This window comes from Amblyomma maculatum, chromosome 9 (genome assembly GCF_055883805.1).
Source record: "Amblyomma maculatum isolate TAMU_Amacu chromosome 9, ASM5588380v1, whole genome shotgun sequence".
Classification (NCBI taxonomy): Eukaryota; Metazoa; Arthropoda; class Arachnida; order Ixodida; family Ixodidae; genus Amblyomma; species Amblyomma maculatum.
Genome location: NC_139352.1, coordinates 37,420,810 through 37,446,238, shown reverse-complemented (window position 1 = coordinate 37,446,238; position 25,429 = coordinate 37,420,810). Strand labels below are relative to the sequence as shown.

Genomic DNA, 25,429 nt, shown 5'->3' with positions numbered 1-25,429 from the left:
CCTGACCGGATATCTAACCGTATGCTTCGGAACCTCGACGACGCCTCGATTCATGCGCTCACAGACTTTCTGCAAAAAATGCTGGGAGCGGGGAGCCATCCCGCAAGAGTGGAAATGCGCCAACCTCGTGCTCATCCCCAAGCCGGGCAAGCCACCTACTCTCTCGAACCTCCGCCCCATTTGTCTCACGTCCTGCGTAGGAAAACTATTGGAGCATGTAATTCAGACTCGTCTTTTTCGTTACCTAGAAGAACATCACCTACTTCCAGACATGATGTTTGGTTTTCGACCACACATTGCGGCCCCAGACATAACGCTCTTGCTCAAGCATCAGGTGCTGACACATAGCACTTTGGACACCAAAGTCATATATAGTTGGTCTAGATGTTGCGAAGGCCTTTGACAATGTTCGGCATGAAGCTATTCTGCAGAACCTCCAGACCCTAGGGGTGGGACAACGAACGTATGCATATACACGCGACTTTCTCACGAACCGCACAGTGCAATTTGACACCGGCCAAGGAAATCCTTCCATCATCTTTCCTGGAAGCCGGGGTACACCCCAAGGCTCAGTGCTTTCCCCACTCCTGTTCAATATTGCGCTGCTTGGCCGAGGATGAGGAGGTTCGTTGAATTAGCCGGACGAAACTGGGCCGCGCTTTCCTCCCCGTGGTTTAACTATGATGTATATTGTAATTTGATCAGGAAAGCCAGGTTTCAGCAGACGATGACACCATACTGTGTCCTCTCGTGGCTGCTATCATTTCATCTGTTTGGAGCGTCTGAAGGGAATGTACATTTTATGAGTATGTCACAGCGTCATGCAGAAATATGTGTTCATATCAACCTAAGCCAGCCTACCTATTGCTTTTTCGATAAATTACACCTGCGTTTATTCTCGAATCTTCCTTGGTTCGCTTTTAGATGCGTCCAAAACCGAAAACCGCACAGCCAAAGATGCCGCTATAATTGCAGCGGCGCTGCTATCAGCAGCGCTTCTATAAGCAAGAAAGTTTGTTTTTATCTGCGGTAGATGTCCCCCGGTTTAGTTCATTTATTCATTTTATTCAATTTCAGGCTATTTCGGCATTCTCAGTTATAGTTTCAGCAAAATCTGTGCATCTTAGTTAATGACACGTCCTGCACGCTTGCGCGATAGTCCATGTCTACAATACTATAATCGGAAAAAAATTTAGTTTTAAATGTTTTGGCAGTGTACCTCCGCCCCACGTACGAGTATTCGTTAATTGAGGATGGATCTTTGCAAAGAAGAAAAAAAAACAATGGTTGAACAAGGCAGTACTTTTTATGCAATATATACTTGTTTTTCGAAATAAATAAAATCATTTACATATTATGTGAATGGTAACACAAAGTTGCAGAGCAAATTCGACCAATGTCGTTAGTATGATAACAGTGTACGTACAGAGTTAGGTTTGACAGCAAGGAAATCGCCTAATTAACTAAAAAAACGAAGATTGTTTCTTGCGTTTATCAAAACGTAAAGGACAAATAATCACAACGGAAGCGAATGCACCATTTAGAGCGAGCTATCTTGTTAAAGAAAGCAGGGCGGCCACTATCAGTTCTGTCCGAAGCACGAGGGTAGGGCCATCTTATCAACGTTAGCCACGAAAGACCAGCAGGGACCGCAACTATAGTGCTGTCTAGAATAACTGAGACCCTTATGGACACAATATATACTGCGCCTGCATGCGTATGCGCGTCAGGCGCAAAGCTAGGGCTTACGTTCTGCGCATGTAAATGTGTGTCCTCACAAACTGCTTGTGTACGCTACTCTGTGCGTCATCATCATCATCATCAGCCTGACTATACCCACTGCAGGGCGAAGGCTTCTCCCATTATCGTCCAATTAACTCGGTTCTGTGCTAGTTGCATTCACTTGACCCCTACGAACTTCTTAATCTCATCCGCCCACCTAAGTTTCTGCCACCCCCTGCTACGCTTTCCTTCCCATGGAATCCAGTTTGTTACCCTCAGCGACCATCGGTTATCCTCTCTTCGCACTATATGTCCTGCCCATGTCCATTTCTTCTTCTTAATTTTCACTAGAATGTCGCTAACTTGAGTTATTTCTCTGACCGACTGTGAACGCTTCCTATCTCTTAATGTTACCCCTACTATTTTTCGTTCCATAGCCCTCTGGGTTGTCCTCAGCTTAAGTAGAACTCTCTTGGTTAGCCTCCACGTTTCAGCCCCATAGGTGAGTACAGGCAAGATGCAACTGTTGTATACTTTCCTCTTGAACGATACCGGCAGTTTTAGCTGTGCGTACGCACAGCTAAAACGTACGCACAGTTAAAATTGTCCAAAGAGTTGATACTACATGAAGCAAAGTGCTGTCGGTGTTATAACCATGATGTTGCATGAACAAGGATACAGTCACTTGCAGCGGACGGCAAGTGTTGCTATAAGATTACTTTTCCTATAAACTGTAGGCTTCACGTAAACAAATTCTGGGCATATTGAAAGTGTGCTTCTTGTGTTACATACTTTGCTCAAAGCGCCCTTATCTATCAAACGTGACCGCTGTCAGTTTACTTCCTTTAAATGTCTTGCCAGTGCATGTCAAGACTTCAGAGAAGAATCTTCTTTCATCCACTCACCCGAGATCGTCCCTTCGACCGTCCGTGACTTCTGGGCGGCGACGACGACGCGACGGGTGCGCTGGATCTTGAGTACTCTGCCTGCAAAAATATCTAGAGAAATTCGTTGTTAATGCTGTTATTTGCGATTTCATGATTTATGCAGCTGCTTTAACGTAATAGCGTCCCGTACTTATAGTGCAAGTAAAAAAGGAGTAAATGGCCCATTTTCAAGCGCGAGGGTTCCATGAACGATTCGTCGCGTACTTACCAAAGTCTCGATCGCTGATGAAGATTCCCAATATGCAGCCGATGATGAGGGCAGAGATAATCCCGGTTAGCAGCGTGCACCACTGGCGCCTTTCGCAAAGGGGTGTCCTGCGTAACGGGAGATTACTGAACTCTAACGACAGTGCAGTTGGCTTGGTTTTATTTGGAGGGTTTAACGTTCCAAAGCAACTCAAGCTATGAGACATTCAGTAGTGGAGGGCTCCGGAAGGTTTGACCACTTGGGGTTCTTATAATTGGTTCACAAGAAGGGAAAGGCACAGTATCTGTCACGCTTGCGCTGTGGACACCTGACCACGCCGTAAGGGAAGGGAGGAAGTTGAAGAGAAAGTGGAAAGAGAGAAAGGGGAGTCGTAGTGGAGGACTACGGAGCAATTTCAACCACCTGGGGATCTTAGTGTGCGGAGGTGGTGAAGGGTGGCAGTTCCTGGCCACCCTTCACAATATTTTCACATGCTTATAACATAAACACTGTTTCTTTATTTTTGCAACATTTTCGCTTTACCACAGCCCACAAACCTCTCTTTAAAACGCCCAGCGAGCATGCATTGAATCAGTGGCTTAGATTAGGGTGTCTGGCTAACAACCGCAAAAATAAAATGTTTGATTCCTATTAGTTACATTGCTTTTATTTCGAGCTCAATTAATTTACTTTACATTCCTAGTTGCCAGGAGATATGTGCGCCTTGTTGCGACTTTATGATCATCGTTTCTCTGACGTTTTACCCGATTTCAACTCTGTGTGACGTAACAAACCTCTTGACAATTCCCGATTTTCTTGACGCGCCAAAGCAAACAACGCGGTCTGCTACTCTACAGAATGGAACACTTAGCGCTGTCGCATAAAAATGTGGCGTCTGGTGGAGGCGTATTTCTAAAATCAGCTGATCAGTCACAGGGGTGCGCGACATCATGAGACACCGTTACATGGCCGATCGTTGTGGCTGCCTTGACATAAGTTGGCAGGTTATTTTGGTTGGGTGCAGGCGTGTCAACACCACTCCACGTGTCAGGCTATAACGGAGCCAAAATGAACACTAGGTGTCTTCTTTAGGGGAGACAGCGACCGTGTAAATGTGTAGCTGAAGATGGAATATCGGAGCATAGCCTCAGCGCATATAGTGCGCGAAAGAGGTCAAGTAATCTCAGCGCACTTCAGAATGTAATGATTATCATTCTCAACACGCTTTGCAATTAATCGCGGGGTATAGTTTTTACTTATCCCGGCGTGCTGCGGTGATCGCAGTTCAACGCGATACTCCGTCCACAAGCGTTCGCGGATGTGGCGCACATTTATATTTCCACCAATTGTTCTTCCCGGCCTGCGTAAAATATCGAAAACGGGTTTTCTCGATTCTCACCGCGACACCATTTTTCAGACGGAGGTGAAAATGCATAAATGGCGCCATGTTGCCACTGGGTAAAGGTTTACTGCATTCCTCTTTTTTTCTCAATAGGAAATTAAAAAGGGGGTTAAGCTATAGTCTTAGCACAGTCCACTCTCGTAAATATATCCAGAAAATGTGCATTACGCTCTCTTTTCACCACTTTGCGGCACCCCCCCCCCCCTGTATCACCCTGTAGTAGACCCATTGTGAAAAGTTATGAAAACGTAAGAGCTGCAGAGATATATTTAATCACAGCACAGAAGAGGGAAAAAGGGCCGACGGAGTGGACATCAAAGGCGTTTATATAGCTTCCTCAGCCAAGCGGAGCTGGGTGGCCACTATAGTATCCATTCACGTCCTAACCTCCAGAGAGGCGAGAAGAGGAGATCTCACTTTCAGGTGATCTCAAACGTTGCTTGTTTGCATCGACCTAACCATTATGGCCAGTATTGAAATGCGCGCTGCTTTTTACTTTCGTGAAATGATTTTCAGGGGTACACCTCAAAGGCGCGAGACCAGACAAGAGAAGGAGAGAGCGTTGATCTCTCGTCTGTCATCGTGTCGGTGCGCTGCAACATCTGAAGCTATGCCTGAGCAACTAGCCCTCAAGTTCATGTTGTACAGAGGCATTAAGCGCCGCTTGCCAAGCTACGAGTGCTTAAGAAGTGTTCAGAGGTGCTACTTACCTGCGCTTGATCGTGTCTGTGGGGTACAGAAATAATGACATCACTGCACATAGGACGCTGAGGCTGAGCCCTAAATATATGACCCAAGATCCACCTATGCTCCTCTTTAATTGCCCACATACTCATTTTAGCACAGTGCTAAAGCACGTAACACATTATGTGAAAACCACACATTAATCATGGGTACATTCTTCTTGCATGACCTGCTCTGAGCATAGCAGTACTGCTATTTTGAAGTTATATTCTAACCACCCTGAAACAGCCTCAGGTCAATATTATTATTAAATAAATAAATAAATAAATAAATAAATAAATAAATAAATAAATAAATAAATAAATAAATAAATAAATAAATAAATAAATAAATAAATAAATAATCGGACTGATACTGCAGTCTAGAACTCTGTCGAAGCGTTCGTAAAGGAACGTTTTTTTCTGAAGAGCGCAGAGATAGCAATAATTCTTCATCAGTTCGTAAAGATATGTCATATTCGCGATGTGTTCGAAATATCAACGAGTCGGCATTTCTTTGTCTGTTCAGCAGAAAGTTTAAATCCGTCAGGCAGCACTATTGGCCCTGTGGTATTGTGTTGGCAGTGGTATCGTGTTGACCGAACACATCCATCACAGCAGTAGTAGCCCATTTCCATTAGAGGGACGTTTATATTGTAGCTGCGGAAACGCTAAGTGCGTTTTTTGACAGCCATATGTCATGAATTGATCACACAGACTTTCTTGCCGGAAAACTTGCGCAAGTCGCTAGTGTACTGTTCCGTTTAAGACCGCTGCCACGTAAGGCAAAACTTCTTCTATACAACGCTCTTTTCATGAGTCACGTATACACTACTGCTGTCTCGTGTGGAGTACGATGTCTGCTACAAACATAAATCGGTTATCCTTGCCTTAAAAAAAAAAATAATACGTAGTATCTGTAATGTTCCAGTAGACGCTCATACAACACCTCTCTTCAAGGATTTGAAATTGCTCACACTGCAATTTCTGGTAGATTTCAGGCTGCTTCTAGCCTATTGTAAAGACGTAAAACGAAACCAGTCTTTCATCACGTCCTTAACGCAAATAATTAGAAACACAACAGAATACTTGTATACGGTCTCCAGAATACTGGTATGTGCCGCATCCTCGCACTAACTATGCTCTTCAAATGTTACGCCATCGCTTACCACGCCTGTTAAACACCCTCACACGTAAAAATATTCATGTCACTTCCTGCCCTATTTTGCGCTTATATGAGTATTTTCTTTTGATATCAGCCTTTGTCAATGGCTGAAGTATGTCTTTTGCTTTCCTCGTAGTGTCTACTTTGTTAATGGTTCTTTAACTGTTTTTGTTACTCAAGTGTACACTGGATTGCGTGGCTTTACTTTGGTTCTTGTAATATTTTCTTATATTGCATTTCTGTTTGCTCGCACAGTGTCTAAGCCAACATGTTTTTAATTTTTTTGTTATGTACTGTTCTTTTTTTCCTGAATCTGTGCCTGTGTCCGCTGCCGCTGCCCTCAGACTGGGTTTAAGGCCCGTCAAGTTGCCGTGCGCAACTTTTTCCTTAAATCCCTCCTAAATTGTATGTTTATGGAAATAGAGGCAATTCAAATTTAATACTGCAGAATTCAATTTTCTTATGTTTTGCATGCGCGTGAGAGTCACAGCGGGGAGAATGAGCAAAGCTCGAGCGACCGAAGAAGACTGCTGTGCCGGCCTAACCACTGGCGAAAAAGTGAGGTTGTCGATACCCATGACCACCTAAACTGCTCGTAAATAACGAGTACTAAGCACAATGCAGTTCCGGCGTCATCGCGACTGCCTAGCTTCCTTGACAGCTCCGCAGCAGCGAAGTAAATTCGCCGTTCTTCGTTTTGCAGCAAAGCATTAAAACCACAAGCAACGCGACGCGTGGAAAGCGTTGTTAAAAGGGCTAGAGTGCAACCAGATCAGAATGTCGGACACAGCACGCTACTTATAAATTTTCAGCCGTCGCGTAACAGCACGGGATATAGATCGTCGGCTGGCTTAGAGAGCATCACACCTTGACTGGATAGCGTTAAAGCTGATTGTGAGTGGGCAAGAGAACAAAGAACAGTCAATGCACTCACCCATGCGGGGACCAGGCGTGGTAATCGGCGGAGCTTGCGTGGACAGCGGCCAGCTGCGGCGCGGGCGCTTCTTCTTCTGACTCCTTGCACGGAACGTGCCTGATTCTCGCGTGCTTAGCTCTCGTCGATGAATAATTCACGCAATTCTCCGCACTCCAAAGGTTTTACGCAGCGGCGTATGTAGCTCTTTCCGCAGAAAAGGCCGCAAAGAAGAAAAAGCAAGAAAAAAAAAAGGAAAAAGAAATCTGTGACATGGCATCGCACCATTAGTTCTCACGCGTATTGGAAGCAAATATGCACGTGATTTCGTCATCATCATCATTTATTATTCCTTAATGGCCCCTGTCGGGGTATTACATAACGGGGAGTGACAACAAACCTAGATACTGAATAAAAGGTCATGACAGTGTAAAAAGATACCACAAAACACAAAAACGCGAAGAATGCGCTAGTCATGCACAAGGCTTATCAGCATTGTCCTAATGCTGATAAGGGAGAGTACGATATGATTACAGAATGAAAGATCAGCATAAGAAAAACAATTTGCACCCACATGAACTAAAGCAAAAATAAGCAGGTAAACCCATGAGATCCCGGTACATCCTTGCGCTCTGGGGCCTTCTTGTGTATGATTTATGTAATACCGGGTTTTAATGAATGAACAAACTTTCTTCTTAAAAAAAACATCGTCTTAAACCTGGCAACATCAGGCTCATTAGCGATTGGTTCGGGAAGTAGGTTTTAGTGCTCAATTATGGTCGTTGATAAGGATATATTAAAAGCGTTAGTTTAACCGTGAGATCGTTGGGAGCTATTAGAATTAAACAGGCGACGTGACGTTGAAATGTAACTAATGGAATAAACGCAGGTGCATAACATTTCGTCTGATGAGTGAAGCCATGTAATGATTTTAATGAGCTTACGCTGGAATGCTAGTCGTATGTTGATATGAAGCATGCTGCGCGTTTCTAAACGGATTCAAGCATGTTAATTAGGTACGATCGCTCCAAATCTCGGGCGCGTATTCAATCTTGCTGCGAAGAAACGTTTCATATGCTAGTTTTCGTATGTTCGGACGGGAAGCGGAAATTTTACGTACCTTTTAGTAAAGCAAGTGTACTTGAAGCTTCAGCCACGATTTGTGTGATATGGTCTACCCAATTGAGTTTGCTGTGGATAGTGACACTAAGGTAACGATAAGAATCTGCATGAGGTAAAACTTCAGGAAATAAACAATAAGTGTCCGTTAAATTCTACTGCTTCTATGAAATTAGCATATAACTTCACTTCCTATACTTCGTCTCACAAAATATCTGCAGCACTGCGAAAGGCAGAGGAGCCCTTGCAATTGTGCTCCTAAATGGCCCTCACCCCTGCGCACTATAATAGAGAATTGTGCTCCTACTGTCACCCCCCTCCCCCCCCCCCCCCCAACTTGGGGAGCGAGAGGCGGGTAGAAGCGCAACTGCCTATTGTAGTGCGTGGTATCCTATTGGACCGGGGTGCCTCTGGCTTTCGCAATGCTGCAGATATCTTGTGAGACGAAGTATAATGTCAAGTTTCCCCATCCACAATGAGCACCAATTTTCAGTCAGATTCAGATCGTTTTACAGTAGAGCTTGATCATCTTGAACATTGTGATGCAACCGCACTTGTTGCAGAGTTCAGGGTTGTTTCATACCATTGTGCTCCCAGTTAGCATCTAGTCCCGTTCGAAGCTAGTGTACGATAGAGATTCGAACCGACGAAATAGTTAGTGCCAAGTGAAATTCGACTACTGAGGAGGGACCAGAGTGTTCGATTGGGATCGTCTGGAGGCAATAAAAAGAGAGGCTATGAGAACCATCTCTTGTCTCCCCCGCATCACACCGGTCGTGGCACTACAAGGGAATGCTCAGCTCAATGTTGCGTATTGCGCGTAGACGCGTAGACGGGGTAGCAATGAACCGCTCAACCAGTGCGCGATTCCCGCCGCGGTGTTGTGTTCGCAATGGTTGCGCGTGGAAACGAAGGGCAAACGACCCTCTCGACGTTCCATTCCTCCTTTAGAACCTCCTTCTTCTTTCTGGGCTGAGCTGGTTGCCGTCCAAGACGCGCTTCGCTCTCTATCCGTCTTAGCCTTACTACCCACAGCCAAAATTGTCATCCCCACCGATGTCCTTCAAGCAACATGTCTGCTCCGACGCGTCAGTCGCAGCCCAGAAAACTGCCAGAATATACATCATCTGGCGACCCGCGCATCTCGCAAACCGTTCGAATTGAGTGGGTCCCGCATGACCTACTCAGTTCGCAAACCTCTGCAGATTTAGCCACCCGCCAGGTGACTTTACCCTCATCAATGACACGCTTTCTCAGTGTGAATGACGCCACCCTGCTTCTCTCAAGAAAGGAGCACCTCCGGCGCCGCACACGTGGTCTTGTCCCACAATGTGCGGTAACCCTCCCCAGCGGTCTTACCCGCGCAGAGGAGGTTGAGCTGCGGAGGATCCGGGTCGGGGTTGCTCTCACACCTGCTGTAGCACAAACATGGCCTCAATCATCATCAGCAGCAGCCTGATTATACCCACTGCAGGGCGAAGGCCTCTCCCATATTTCTCCACTTAACCCGGTTCTGTGCTAGCTGCATCCACTTGACTCCTGCGAACTTCTTAATCTCATCCGCCCACCTAACTTTCTGCCGCCCCCTGCTACGCTTTCCTTCCTTTGGAATCCACTTTGTTACCCTCAGCGCCCATCGGTTATCCTCTCTTCGCACTACATGTCCTGCCCATGCCCATTTCTTCTTCTTAATTTCCACTAGAACGTCGGTAACTTGAGTTATTTCTCTGACCCACTGTGCACGCTTTCTATCTCTTGATGTTACCCCTACCATTTTTCGTTCCACAGCCCTATGAGTGTGGGTATAGTGTGGCTTTTTCGTCGCACCACGGACATCTGTCTGCGTATATGTTAGGGTGCATTTTGTTTAGTATGTGTAGGTTTGGGTATGAACCCGTCATTTATGACTGATTTATAGGAAGGGAAAGGCGCAGTAACTGTCTCGCTTGTTTTCTGAGGACACCTCAATCACACCGTAAGGGAAGGGAGGAAGGTGGGGAGTGAAAGTGGAAAGATAGAAAGAGGAGCCGTAGTGGAGGGCTACGGAGTAATTTCGACCCCATGGGGATCTTTAACGTGCTCTGACATCGCACAGCACACGGACGCCTCTTCGTTTTGCCTCAATTTATCGAAAAGATGAAGCAGCTGATGAGCTGCGATCAAATTTCGCATTAGGAAGTAACATAATCGTGGGCATTTTTTATTTATGAAGTGCATGGCGGGATTTATCGCTCACGGCCAACGCCGCCGACGACACCGGCTTTTCTGCGACACGAGCTCCTTAACGCTACCGCGTTAATATGGGGCAGGCTAGCCCCCGCCGCAAGCGGCAGCGACCTACCAGTCCCAGCCCCGTAGGGCCAGGATCAACCACCAAAACACCCTGTGCGATCTCAGAGCGCGTTAAAGATCCCCAGGTGGTCGAAATTATTCCACAGCCCTCCACTACGGCTCCTCTTTCTCGCTTTCCCCATTAACTCTCGTCTTCCTTCCGTTACGGCGTGGTTCAGGTGCCCACAGAAACAAGTGTGACAGATACTTCGAATTTCCCTTCCTGTGAACTAATAATTATTGTTATAAGGATCGAGGTGACATCGCGAACCCCTATGCCTGACTTCATCCGCTAATAAACGTTTATCCACCTCTTCCTCGCACAACCCAGGACTGCCTCTCCGTTTTTTAAATTGGCTCATAGAAAAGGAAAGGCGCAGTATCGGCCGCACTTGTTCTGTGGACACCTGAACCATGGCGTAAGGAAAGGAAGGAAGGTGAGTGAAAGTGGAAAGATCGATGCGACCACGGTGGAAATTGGTGTGACGCCCAAATCGCTGCATCTCGGTCAATGTAGCTTTCGCTGCAAAAACCAAATCAAAGGTTATGGAGTATTATCACACTTCTGCAAGTTCGAAAATAATGCGTTACATCGCTTGACAAACGAGGCCAGTAATACCGTTTAATTCTGGATATCGTCCGAGTGACTCCCAGGTGGCCGGATGTGGGTTCGTCGTGGCAGGCCTGAAAAATCTCATCCCTTAAGCTTGCTGGTACAACGAGGAGGTATTGGCGACTGTTGGCTGTAAAATTCTTCTTGACAAGAACGCCATCACGGAGACACAGAGAAGACAAAGTACGGCGGAAAGGGCTGGGGACCATGCTGCTGGCACCTTGAAGAAAGTCGATTACCTGGCGAAGTTTGGGATCATTCCGTTGGTCATCGGCAAAACTGTCTGAACTATTTGCACTCAGAAATGCGTCGTCGTCACCTGAGGCGTCCGAAGCTGGTTGTACAGGAGCACGAGACAGGCAGTCAGCGTCTAAATGCTCACGACCTGACTTGTAGGTTACAGTGATGTATTCTTGAAGTCGTAGGCTCCACCTGGCGAGACGCGCAGAAGGGTCTTTAAGGCTTGTCAGCCAACAAAGCGCGTGATGGTCGGTCACCACTTTGAAGGGTCTGCCGTACAGGTATGGTCGAAACTTCGAAATAGACCACACGATGGCCAGGCATTCCTTTTCAGTGGCAGAGTAGTTTGTCTCAGCCCTAGACAAAGCCCGACTAGCGTAGGCGATCACACGTTGTTCACTGTTCCGTATCTGTACTAGGACAGCGCCCAAACCGACATTGCTTGCATCCGTGTGGAGTTCGGTGTCTGCGGTTTCATCGAAATGTGCTAGAACTGGAGGTGACTGCAGGCGACGTTGAAGCTCCTGAAATGCGTCCATTTGCTGGTCGCCCCATGTGAACGGCATATCAGCCTTAGTAAGAAGTGTAAGGGGGCGGCTATTTTAGAAAAGTTTTTCACGAAACGTCGATAATATGCACATAGCCCAAGAAAGCGTCGCACCTCTTTCTGGTCCCGCGGCGTCGGAAAATTGGCGATGGCAACTGTTTTTTCAGGATCCGGTAGAACTCCCGCTTGGTTCACGACATGGCCCAAAAACTTCAGCTCTTCATAAGCAAAATGGCATTTTTCGGCTTTCAGAGTGAGGCCCGACGTTTGGATGGCGTCTAGTACTGCGTCTAGGCGACGGAGGTGCTCCTCGAAATTCGGGGCAAATACAATTACGTCGTCCAAGTATACAAGACATGTCGTCCACTTCAGATCTCCAAGAACGCTGTCCATGGGTCTCTGAAAGGTTGCGGGCGCGGAGCAAAGGCCCAAGGGCATGACCTGGAATTCGTATAGCCCGTCAGGTGTAATGAAAGCAGTCTTTTCGCGGTCCCTCTCATCGACCTCTATCTGCCAGTATCCAGACTTGAGATCCATGGAGGAGAAGTATCTTGTGTTGCACAGACGATCTAAGGCGTCATCTATTCTGCGCAAAGGGTAAACATCTTTTTTCGTAACGTTGTTCAGTCGGCGATAGTCTACGCAGAAACGAAGTGTGCCATCTTTTTTCTTCACAAGTACCACAGGTGCAGCCCAGGGGCTGCGGGAAGGGCGAATGACATCGTTATCGAGCATTTCCTTCACTTGGTCTCGGATGGCAGTACGTTCTTTAGGGGAAACTCGATAAGGCGACTGGCGGAGTGGTCGAACAGCTTCGTCTGTAATGACGCGGTGCTTTGCAAGGTGGGTTCGACCGACGCGTGATGATCTGGCAAATGCATTAGAGTTGCGAGGGAGCAGGTGCCGTAGTTTCTCTTCATACTTTCGAGGTAAGGCCGGGTTTATATTGTACAGAGGTTCAGTGTTGTCGGAGGGTTCTGTTGCTGAAGCGCTGGTGAAATTGCATTCATAACTAGTGTCAGTTATGGCGTCGAGATATGCGACAGTTGTCCCTCTGTTCAGATGTTGATGTTCATTGCTGAAGTTCGTGAGAAGAACATCAACTTTGCCATTTTCAACAAAAACAACTGTCCTGGCAACGGCGATGCCTCTTTCAATAAGCAGTTTCTGTTTTGTCTCGACGACACCTTCTGTATCTTGCATTGGGAGGGAACCCACGGAGACCATGATGCTTGAACGTGGGGGCACACTAACATGGTCATCAATAATGTGGAGTGCAGCGGGGAGCATGTTGTTGGATTCGATAGCATTCTCAACTGAAAATCTTACGGACTTATTCTGCAGATCGATAATGGCGCCATTTTCGGTTAAAAAGTCCATACCGAGGATGACGTCACGGGAACACTGAGCCAATACGATGAACGTCGCCAGAAAGGTTTGCCCTTGTACAGTGATCCTCGACGTGCACACTCCCGTGGGCATAATTAAATGTCCGCCAGCTGTGCGTATTTGCGGGCCACCCCATGATGTTGTGACCTTTCTGAAAGCTTTGGTGAAGTGTGCACTTAGAATTGAATAATCAGCGCCAGTGTCGACTAGAGCAGTGACGTCTACGCCATCAACGGAGATCTGCAGGTCGGCAGTTTGTTGTGTCGGGCGGCGACAGCTTCGTGGGGTTCGGTCTCGACTTCGATGCTCTGAAGGAGTGGTGGGGCGAATGTCGGCGTCGTGGTTACGTTGCGGATCAGCGGAATTTCGTAGCGGCGTCGATTCTGCTGGTGGCCGTATGTAACGAACTGTAGTTTGCAGTGAAGAACTGTCGTGGGTCTGTGGAGGATCTTGAAATTTTCGCACTGTAGCAGCCGCACCTCCAGAGGCTGCTGCATCTAGTTCCCCCTATGGGGACTTTGGAGTTGCTCCTGGCGTCCAGGAGAGCTGTAACGACGAGGCGACGGCGATCGGAGGCGGCTTGGGCCTGTGTTGGAACGCGAAATGTATTCTGCGATTTCGCGTGGCTGCTGGCCAGGCAACGGACGACGGGCATCAAAAGAAAACCCACGGAGGCCGAGTTCCCTGTAGGGGCAGCGGCGACACAGGTGTCCAGCTTCGCCGCAATGGTAGCACAACGGTTGGTGATCGGGCGTTCGCCAGATATCGGTCCTTCGGCGGCGTGCGCTCAGCCGTGAAGACACATGGGCGACCGGTGCGCGAGGCTCGTAGGATGCTGTCGAAGGCGGCAGGTAGCGGCTGGTGACCGCGGCGTAGCTCAGGGTCTGGGGCAGCGGTGTAGCTACGACGGGTTCAGGCGCGGCGACGGGTGCGGGCCCGGTGACGGGTGCGGGCACGGTGACGGGTGCGGGAACACCCAGCGCCTGTTGTACTTCCTCACGGATGATATCGGAAACTGTGGCAACTTGTGGCTGTGGAGGAATCCGTAGGTATTTGGCCACCTCTTCCCGGACTATCGCCCGGATCGTATCACGCAACGATTCTGACGAAAACTGTATGGCTTCACCTGCACTAGTGCGCTGGTATTGCCGGGCGCGCATGTCAAGTGCCTTCTCGATGGTAGACGCCTCACTTATGAATTCGGCGACAGTTGTTGGTGGACTTCGCACCAGGCCTGCAAATAACTGCTCTTTAACACCTTGGATCAAACGGCGCACTTTTTTCTCTTCCGACATGGTTGGGTCCGCGCGTCGAAAGAGTCGCTTCATCTCTTCGGCGTAGGCCGTAACAGTTTCATTCGGATGTTGTATACGGCTATTTAAAAGCAGTTGCGCTTTTTCCTTGCGAAGCGTGTTGGTAAACATACGCAAGAATTCTGCCTTGAATGTGTCCCACGTTCGGAGTCCGGCTTCTTGATTTTCGAACCATGTCCTCGCAGAATCCTCCAGTGCGAAGTAGACATGGCGAAGCTTCGAGTCAGTGTTCCAGGCGTTGAAGGCAGCCACCCGATCGAACTGCTCCAGCCAGTCTTCAGCGTCCTCATGGGGCAGACCGTGGAAATGTGGTGGATCCCGCTGGTGGTGGAGCAGGACAGGAGTTGTTGATACCGGGGGATTCATCGCGCTGACAGAAACGCTCCTTGTTGGTCTGTGGTCAGGGAGAGGACCACACTCGGGAGGCAGACCTTGAAGTCGGCGGCTGCTCTGGTGTACTGTGGTCTCCACCTTAGGGGTGCGTCCTGGGCTTGTAGGGGGCGTCCGGCTCATGAAAATCGTACCCAGCACCTCCACCAGATGTCGCGTAAACAGCGACCCTTACAGTTGCGTCCGAGGTCCAAGGCGTGGCAAAGGTTCTACGAACAGCGTCAGAGTTCAGGCTCGAGGTTAGCACACACTTCTTCCTATCACACTTCTGCGCTTCTTTGTCGTCAACGCATGCTACAGTATGTTAGACCACCTGGGAATCTTTAACGTGCGCTGACATCGCAAAGCACACAAAAACGAAGAGACGTCCGTGTGCTGGGCGATATTAAAGAACCGTTAAAGAACCTCAGGTGGTCGAAATTTCCGGTCTTCCACTATACTTCTCTTTCTCTTTTCACTTTCACTCCCACCTTCCTCTCTTCACTTACGACACAGTTCAGGTGTCCGCAGAATCAAGCATGACAGATACTGCGCCCTTCCCTTTCTGTGTACAATTATTATTATTCTGTGTACAATTATTAGCGGTCAAACTGCATACGCTCGAGTCTAGGCTAATGCGTTTTGCACTCTGTTTAAACATTTGGGCCAGGCAACTTCGCTGCAGCGCTTCTCTCGACACATTAGTTAGGAAAACGGCATAACCAGAGGCAAAGAGGCCTAATTCCCGATGTGTACTTAAGATATAAGATTGTGCAGTGCCTAGCAGTATTAAGAAGTTCGCGCAAGATGCCTACGATGCTTGCGATAATATTTTGATCAGGTAGAGAGAGAGAGAGAGAAAACATTTATTGCTCTAAAAAGTTTCTGGTTTTAGCGGCGGGCCGATGTCTTCATATCTTCGGCCTCTTCACAAGGTCGGCGCCCCAGGGCACCGCTGAGTCTTGCTGCTTCGCAGGCGTGCCGCACCAGTGCCCTTTGGGCCGTGAGCTCGCTGCTGGTCAGCAGACCCTCCCATTGTTCCGCACTCGGGTTATTTAGTTTGTGGAAGGCTCTGTTTCGTTCGCATTCCCATGTGATGTGGTATAGTGGGGGGGTTGCCCCGCACCACGGACATGTGTTCCTGTATTGTGTAGGGAACATCTTGTGTAGTATGTATAGATTGTGGAATGTCCCTGCTTGCAGTCTCCGCCAGCAGACCGCCTCGTGCTGTGTTAATGATGTGTGAGGTGGTGGGTATTTGAATCTCCGCCCTCTGTGGCAGTTTAGTATTTCTGTATACGTTGGTTCCACCGTTATGGGGTCCTCCAGGGCTTCTGTCTGCCCTGCTCGGTTCGTGATCTCGCGAACTAGGCTGTCTACCCTCGAGTTACCCTCTATCCCGGTGTGTGCCGGTATCCAGAAAATCCTGTGTCTTAAGGTCTTATTTGGAAGCCTTGCTTCGAGGAGGATGCTCAGCGCTTCCTTGCTTATTTTGCCCCGTGTGTAGTTCCTGCATGCTGCTTTGGAGTATGTTAGGATTATGAGAGACTTGTTCCTACGGTAACCTTTGGCGGCCGCTAGAGCTACGGTAGCCTCCTCCCCCTCCGTTACCGTACAGTTTCTTAACGTCGCACTGCTGATTGGTTCCCCCATGTGGTCTACCACTGCTGCCGCGACTCTGAACTTTCTGGTCCTGCGGTCCCATGGGTATAGGGCCGCGACTGTGTATACCGTATTTTCCATTGTAGCTAGGTTCCGCTGCACATAGTCTGCCCTGGCCTGCCTTCTAGCGGCGTGGAGGTTGGGATACATGTTTCTCGGCAGGGGGCTGACATCCAGTGTTTGACGGACCTCGTCTGGAATGGTGGCTGTTCTATCTACGATCCCCTCTACGTCGTGTCCTAATCTCTCTAGGAGCTTGCGGCCGGTGACTGTCTGTTGGAGCCTGACTATTTGCGCACTTAGCTGGGCGTCCGTTAGTTCTTCGAATGTGTTGTTTAGGCCCATTTGTAGCAGCTTTTCATTTGATGTGTTTTTTGGTAGGTGGAGTGCCGTCTTGTACGCTATTCTTAGCAGCGCCTCAGTATGTTCTTCGTCTTTCTTGGTCATGCGGTGGTATGGCAACGAGTACGTGACTCTGCTGACTATCAGGCTTTTGACGAGCTTGATCGTGTCGCTTTCCTTCATCCCGCTTCTGTTCTGCGATACCCTCTTTATCATGCGGCTTACTTGTTCTGTTGACGTCTTGAGTAGACTGATTGTGTGGGTACATCTTCTGCTTCCTTGGATCCACATGCCTAGGATGCGTATCATGTCCCTTTCCTGTATATTTTGGCCTTCTAACCTTACTGTCAGGTCCACCTTGGTGGGGTTGGACCCTACCCTAAGAAGTTCCGACTTCTCCGTGGCACAGGCTAGGCCCCTTTCTCTCACGTACTCTTCTACACATGTTGCTGTTTCCTGCAGTCTCTCTTGCTTTTGTCCTGGCGAGCCTCGATTCGTCCAGACCGTAATGTCGTCGGCGTACATTGCGTGCTGGATGCCATCGACCTTGCTGAGTTTTCTGGCCAGTCCGATCATCGCAATGTTGAAGAGCACTGGTGAGATTACGGATCCTTACGGCGTGCCCTTTCGTGGGGTGGTGAAGGTGTCGCTTCGCAGGTCTCCCAACCCCACTGTCGCTGTGCGTTTTGATAGGAAGGATCTTACGTAGTCGTGGGTCCTCCTTCCGCAATTGGCGTTGTTTAGGCCTTCCATGATGGCTTCGTGGCTAATATTGTCGAAGGCCCCTTTGATGTCCAGGGCCATGATGTTTTCGCCAGTTCTGGGTGCCGTGTCTATGATTTCTTCCTTGATCTGCAGTAGGACGTCTTGCGTTGACAGGTTCGCCCGGAAGCCGAACATGCTGTGCGGGTACTGCTCCTCGGCCTCTAGATATTGTTGGATTCGCCTGGTGACGATTCTCTCGTACAATTGGATTTCCTTTTTTCCACCGATATTTATAAGTGGATGATTATTGAAAGCTACGCTTTTAGAGTGGATTACACAATCAAAACACTCAAAACCACAGTCAACCAAATTTCCAGAATGATAAGAAGGGTGACCTGGCACCGGAAAGGGATGAGGGAGGAGGACAGCCTCCGCCTTGTACAAGCCCTAGTCGTTAGCAGGATTACCTACGGGCTCCCATATCACGAAATTAGAATCACTGATAAAAGGGTAATTGACACTATCATAAGAGGAGCGTATAAAACGGCCCTAAACCTCCCGCCAACAACATCAACGGAACGTCTTTGGGCACTCGGAGTGCACAACAACTTCGAGGAGCTCAAGGAGGCGGTTCTAGAGAGCCAGAAACAACGCCTAACAACGCAGGCGGGTAGGGAAATCCTGTCAAAACTAGGGCTATGGCAGGCACTAAGAACTTCTGAGATCAAATCACAAATTCCGACATCCACAAGAAACAACATCGATGTGAACCCGATACCCAAGCACATGCACCATGAGTTACAGAAGGGTCGAAGGAAAACCAGAGTCAAATCATTGGAAAAACAATTGTCTAAAGACGCGGAAGTTGTCTACGTGGACATAGGGGCTTACGGCGAGCCTGGCAAGTTCACAATAGCTGCAGTTGACCACCAGAAGAGGCCAATTATTCAGGCTTCGATCTATGCCAAGGATCCTGCGAAAGCGGAATCATTGGCAATAGCCGTCACCATAAAAACACAAGACCACCAAAAGAAGTCATCACACGTAGTGACGGACTCCCAACCAGCCTGCAGGGACTACCTGTCCGGAAAACCTCACAGAAGAGCGTGTGCAATATTACGTTCCATCTCCCAGGCGCACACAATTACATGGACACCTGGACACGAAGGCCTAGAAGGAAATGAGGTAGCGAATGATCTAGCCCGAGCTCTCACAAACCAGGCGGATCCCCATCCCTACCCCACCCCTCTCCTAGGACCCTACGGCGACAGGCTGGAACACCTACGGTTAGAAAGAAGAATGTTCTCAACACCACACAAACAACTTCCTTCCTCGGACGCTATAGACTGGAGAAAAATACAAACAAACACATTCCCTAATCTTCACATATTAAATAAGATAAACCCAACAAAATACACGAGTTACTGTCCTTGGTGCGGTGCAAGCCCCACACTCTATCACATCTCTTGGGAATGCCAGGACAAACCTGACCCAACGTTACTAGTGCCATGCCCGACACATGAGCAGTGGGAGGCGGCCCTGACCAGCGACAACCTGGACCAGCAAGCCTGGATTATCCAGCTAATCCGCAAGTCAGCTGCTGCCAGCGGAGCCCTGGACTAGGGACACCGAACACCCAGCTCCTGCGAATTCTTACTGATTATTATGCTCATTAAAAGTTTTCTCTCTCTCTCTCTAGCCGTGCTCAAAAGTGTTGCATTCACGTTGCGTCGGCCACGCGCTGATGCCATTTGCAATGAAAGTACGGCGTTTGCTGACATCGGCTCTTAACCAACGTTTTTAATCTGCGTGGCTGCAGTCCTTACCACTGTTGTATTGTGCTATAAAATGTCTTAGATGTCAAAGCATCAATTATTGCAGATGGTTTAAACTGTAAGTCCCTCGTTAACAACGGACTCATGCTCAATGACAAAATAAGGAAGAAGAATGTTCAATTAAACTCTTTGATAAGCGTCCAGAGTGACCTACGTCAGTGCGACCAAGGTTAACTAGTCTTCCAGCTGGTCAGAGGCTAACCGATTCCACCATGTTGAGAAGGATGCGGAAAGTAAGGGGACATAATTTCAACACGCAGGAAACAGCTAGTGTTCATATGGTTTAGTACAATTCGGTCTGGTTTGTGGTGTTTAACGTCCTAAAGCAACCATGACTATGACTATGAGACTATGAGAGACACCGTAGTGGAGGGCTCCGAAATTTAGACCGCCTGTGGTTCTTTAATATGCACTGAAATCGCACAGCGCATGGGCGCCTAGCTTTTCGCCTCCATCTAAAAGCGGTTCCCGCGGTCGGGATTCGATCGCGCATCTTTGGGCATAGTAGTCGAGCGCCCTAACCACTGCACCACCAGGGGGGGGGGGGGGGGGGTAGTCAGTAGTAGTACCATTCGGACATGCAATAAAATGACACCGCGGAAAAGGATCGGGCAGGGCAGGAGCAAGGAGTGTTACCGAGCTGAGAGGGGCAGCGAGGAAGTGACACCTACCCTCGGTCCTTTATCTGACCCTACTCCTACAGCAGCCTAGAGACTTAACTATAGAGCTTATTCACGTGACATCATTGCTGCTTTACTGGCAACTATGGCACGCACAACGCCACATGAGAGAGGGAGAAAAAAAGAGAGGGTCTAACGCGAATCAGAGTACAGCGCTGGTGAAATCCGAGCTCTAGTTGGACGGCGTTCCAAACGCGTCTCAAGTGTCCGACAAATGAGCGGCGCGCAGCAAGGAAGACACAGGGAGGCGGAGTGTCTAACTGCCCAATGTTATGGCGTATCCGCAATACAGGGTTGCCACAACGGCCACCTGCTAAACCTGATAGTGGATAGGGTGTATAGTCGCCAGTATTCAAGACCTGTAGCCTCTCCTGACCCTTCAGGATACACTCAATACAGGCTATCGCGGCATTCATATCGCTCGCATAACTGCATAACTACAGGATGATCTACACGAACCTCTTACCAAACTTCGTTCCCACACTGTCACACTGAGGTCGATTCCCGGTCACACTGGAATCCCAGGCAGTCAGGTAGTGAATCATCTCGCCCGCTGACCTAGCACCAGGCGCTTTGGATTCCCTGGCCTTATACATATACGTGGGACGCTGCTCTTCGCAACAAAAGTAATCAATCGTCACTATGAGAATATTAGAGAAACTCTTCGTAACGCAGCTGGCACGCCCAGAAACACAATCGCCGCCCTACGTCTCCGTTTGACGCAGCTGACGTCGGATATGGAAGAGCACTGCTCTTCCCTTCTGTGGCGCCAGACCTGCGACCGCAAGGCAGGCAGCCAGGATCTTCACGACATGTCACTTCTCAAGGGGCTGTTGGACTCTACACATACCAAAACGTCCTAGCGCAAGGGTATCTCAGATCTCCTTCACTCGTCCCCACTAACCGATATAGAGTTTCTGGAGGCCCTCCGGGAACGCTACCTATGCACCGATCGCTCTACACCTCTTCGCGCTTACTCAGGATTCCCCAATCCAAGCCTTGATGTGGAAATTTTTCTGGGTGGTGTGCGTGCGGCACTGTTGACGCTCCGCAGCGCCTCGGCTCTAGGTGCAGACTACGTCACTAACAAAGCACTACGCAACCTAGATGCCCTATCTCTATAAGCCCTTTCTGACCTTTTTAATGCCCACTGGCAAGCTGGCACTCTTCCGTCCTCCTGGATACAAGCGCGTGTTTCTTTCATCCCCAAACCCGGCAAACCTATTGCCTTGGAACACCTACTCCCCATCTTTCTCACCTTCTGTCTCGTCAAGCTGTTCGAGCATGTCATCCTGTCCTGCCTCCAAATCTACCTGGATGACCATGACTTGTATTCCGACTCCATGTTCGGCTTTCGCCCTCAGCTGTCAACCCAGGATGTCATGCTCCAGCTTTCTGAGGACGTTCTGCATCCCTCCCACCACAAGCGCACTGAACTGTACTTGTGCTGGACCTTAATAAAGCATTCGACAATGTACACCACACTGTCATTCTGGACGCTCTCATCTCTCCATGTCGTATTTCGTGTCGATGCTTACATCACCACTTTCCTTGCCCACCTTCTTCTTCTTCTCCCTAGTTATAATGGCACATGTCCACAGTGGGGGATATTGGCCAGAATTCGTTGTAGGTGACATAATATAATTGATAATGTCGATTTGAATGTATGACAGAAAATTTAATAATTAGGAGTTAGTGTTGCTGAAATAATTTGAAATTTTGAGGCGATAGTAATAGAAAACAATGAAAAAAGGATTAAAATTTTAAAATAATAAAAAAAAAGAAAAAAGCGTAAAATTCATACAGATCACACAAATCTTTCCACCGCACAACCAAAATCTCATACCATCCACTTTCTCTTTCTTCGCTCTTGGCAACAAGGGTATCCCTCAATGTTCTGTCTTGTCCTTCCTTTTCACCATCACCCGTTTCCATTGGCACATGCTGTACGCAATATCCCATCCCTGTCGCATGAATTCTACGCTGATGATATCCCCTTCTGGGTGACCACGGGAAGTCTTGGTGAAACGGAAGCCACTCTCCAGGCGGGTGTGAATGCTGTGGAGACTCACGCCCGTGATATCAGACTGAGTTGATCCACGGCCAAATCAGAGATCTTGACTCTGAATTCCTCTGGCACTGCATAGTTGCACACAAATACAACACACACACGAGAACAAGGCAATATGTTAACACCGATGATGCGCTCTCTACCAACAAACTAGCCCGCACGCAAGTACTTCAGAGCTCTTGCTTTTTCTGTCTCGGGCGTGGCCCCCAATGGCTTTCTCCCGTCACTGTCTACCTTAACTGCACAACCCTTCCTCGCGACTCCACCCTCCGCATTCTTGGACCCTTTCTTCAGTCCAATGGCAAGCACACTACCCTCATCACTCGACTCACAAACACTGTAAACCAAACCATACGCCTCATACGCCGTATTGCAAATCGACACCACGGCATGCGCGAACACGTCCTCTGCCACCTCTCCTTCTCTTCACCCTTCACTTCTCTCCACTTTAAAGCACAACCACCTAGGGATCTTTAACGTGCACTGGCATCAACGCAGCCGCTGGCGGTCGGAAGTGAACCCGGGTACACGGAGGCCTCCTCGCTGCGCCTCCATCGAGACGCAGCCGCTGGCGGTCGGGATCGAACCCAGGTACTCGAGCACAGTGTCGGGCATCTTAGCCACTGCACCACCGCAGGGGGGTGGGGGGGAGGGAGGAGCTGTGCGGTCGTCGACGTGATACTTTTGTGAGTGAGAGCAAATAGCAGTAGGTCACATACCAGCTTACGGACGCTAGTTTCTAGATGAACCCATGAACGCGTGAATTTCCGGGGATGGCATCACACCCAGCGCCTCATATGAGACCAGTTGAAAATGTGGGACATTGGCTCGGTGTAGGGAAACCTCGATTTACTTACAGATTGCGAAGTGCACACTTTGCGACGGCCGCCTTCCGTCTCCTGCAGCGTATTCATGTTCGCGTAAGGGAACTTTGCTACTCTTATATCTGTATTTCTGTACTTGTATTAACGCGCACATATTCATTAGTACATAGCCGTAAGCTACCATTTTATTAGAAAGACCACCTGCCATAGGCATAGATCCCTGATTTATCCAAGGGCTTAGGAACACGCCTGCATGGCCAAGGGGTAGGGTGTCTAACTCGGAATCCGAATATCCTGGATGGATAGGACTGTCTATATTAAAAAAATGAGAAGGTTTAACGCTGCTGAACCGAATATGGGGCGAAAGCATTAGATTCGGGTGACCCGGCGTTCTTCGTCGTCGGCGTCTTCTCCGACTTCGTCATCTGTCATCGTCTTTTCATCCTCGAGGAGCACGGGGTCCACGGGCCACGGACCACGCGGTGAGCAGTTAGACCTGGCGTAGTAGTGCTTTCGCAATAAAAATCGCCGCTGCTCTTTGCCGCGCTAAACTTACAACTGACGAAGAGCTCCTACTACTAAATAATACGTAACGACGCCGAAGTTGTTGCGCAGCAGTCTCATCGCGCATATCCTCACAAAGTGATGACACATGCCTGAGGCTTAGTCGCCACCATAAATAACTGTTATTCTGTTGACAGAGTCTGCAAATGCTTACACTAACCAGAAGCCATTTTAAGGCGACCATTATTAAAGTTTGGAGTGTCGAAGGGGTTCATCACAAAACTTAAGTGCTGTTCCAAGTTGTTATTATTGAATGTTCCCTCCTTCACTTGCCGATGTAGACGGCTCTTTCCATGTTTCATGCAAATTTATCGGCTATCAGTGGGGGTGAGCAGATTGCGTTCCGTGCTTATTAATGCGAAAGCATTGCTTCGCTATGTTCACATTTTTCTGTCCGCAAACCGTGTCCGCAGATCGTGTCCGCAGGTCGTGTCCGCAGCAGTTGTGAGTAATTGATAAATGACGGAGGTTAATGAGTGGTGTCAATTGATAAATAGTGACGTAATGTTCTTGCCGAAAAAAATAATTATGCCAATAAGTTAATTAGGTAACTAATTAGAATAACTGGTTCATAAGGAAGGAAAGGCGCAGTATCGGCCACACCCGTTCTGTGGACCTGAACAGTGCGTAAGGGAAGGGAGGAAGGTGGGAGTGAAAGCGGAAAGAGAAAGGGGTGCCGTAGTGTATATGGCGTCAATAATGTGAAGTCACGAAACCGGAAGCAGAGCCGAAAAATGAGGCATAAGAAAGGATTGGTGCACAATTTAAATGTACTAAAGTCTAAAATGGGTAAACAAGAAGTAAATTAATGTGAGGTAGATAATGTGATGTCACGCAAGCGGAAGTAGAGCCGAGAAAGGGCATAGGAAGGGATTGGCGCGCAATTTGAAAGTACTAAATACTAAAACGGTCGAACAAGAAGTGAATTAAGCAACTAGAAGCAATCAGAAGCAACCAACAGCAGCATCCGTGCTTTCGCATTGCTCCAATGCAGATTCCGCAGTGCTCTTTAATTTTTAAGTATTTCAAAGTACCTCAGGCTACTCCGTTAAACAGCTAGCAGTGCGGTGATTTCGGAGATCGCGCCATTTTCGCTTGCAATTAAGTGTGTGATTAACTTCGCTGACACGTTCAACTGACTTTCAGCGCAATGGTCGAAAACGAAAAGGCAGAGTAATTGGTTTCACCTTCTCAGCTGAAGAAAACTTTTATTCCTAAGTACAATTCTTGCTCTTGCCCGCTATGGGATTGGGTGCTCTAATTAAAACCCCAGAAGTCGACCACTGAGATAGCAGTAGAGCATTAGCCATCTCCAGCAGATTCCCGTTTTGCTATTCACCTAAAGCTACAATATTGCGCTAGACAATAAAGTATGTCATTTCCTAGTGCTTTCCAGCAGCACAGCAATCAACCAATATATTATTAATGTAAAGCCAAACTAAAAGGTAACTGCCACCTTATTGCTTAAGAAATGGCGGTTTTCGCCAGTTCCCTAATTTATAAAGCGCGAAGAGCAGAACGACATATCACATCCAAGTTTTGCGATCTAAGTACGTATGCCCTTGAAAAAAACACCATGACCACACCTGCAACAAACAAAAACTTTTATATTATTTAGTTAGGTTCCACCATCCACTCAATCTTGGTAATCTCGCGTACAAAAAATGCACATTTGCTCTGAATTGCAACAGTAGCTATACGCTCAGTAAGGGTTTTCTTAAACATGCGGTAGCGCTATAGGAAAAGCAAAGTTCTCAAAACTATCTT

At 48.2% G+C, this 25,429-nt stretch overlaps 1 pseudogene; it reads right to left on the bottom strand.

Moving 5' to 3' along the window:
• The window catches only part of LOC146178866 (uncharacterized), a 307,017-nt pseudogene extending 289,085 nt beyond the window's left edge, over positions 1-17,932 (bottom strand).
• Positions 17,933-25,429: the final 7,497 nt, after the last annotated feature.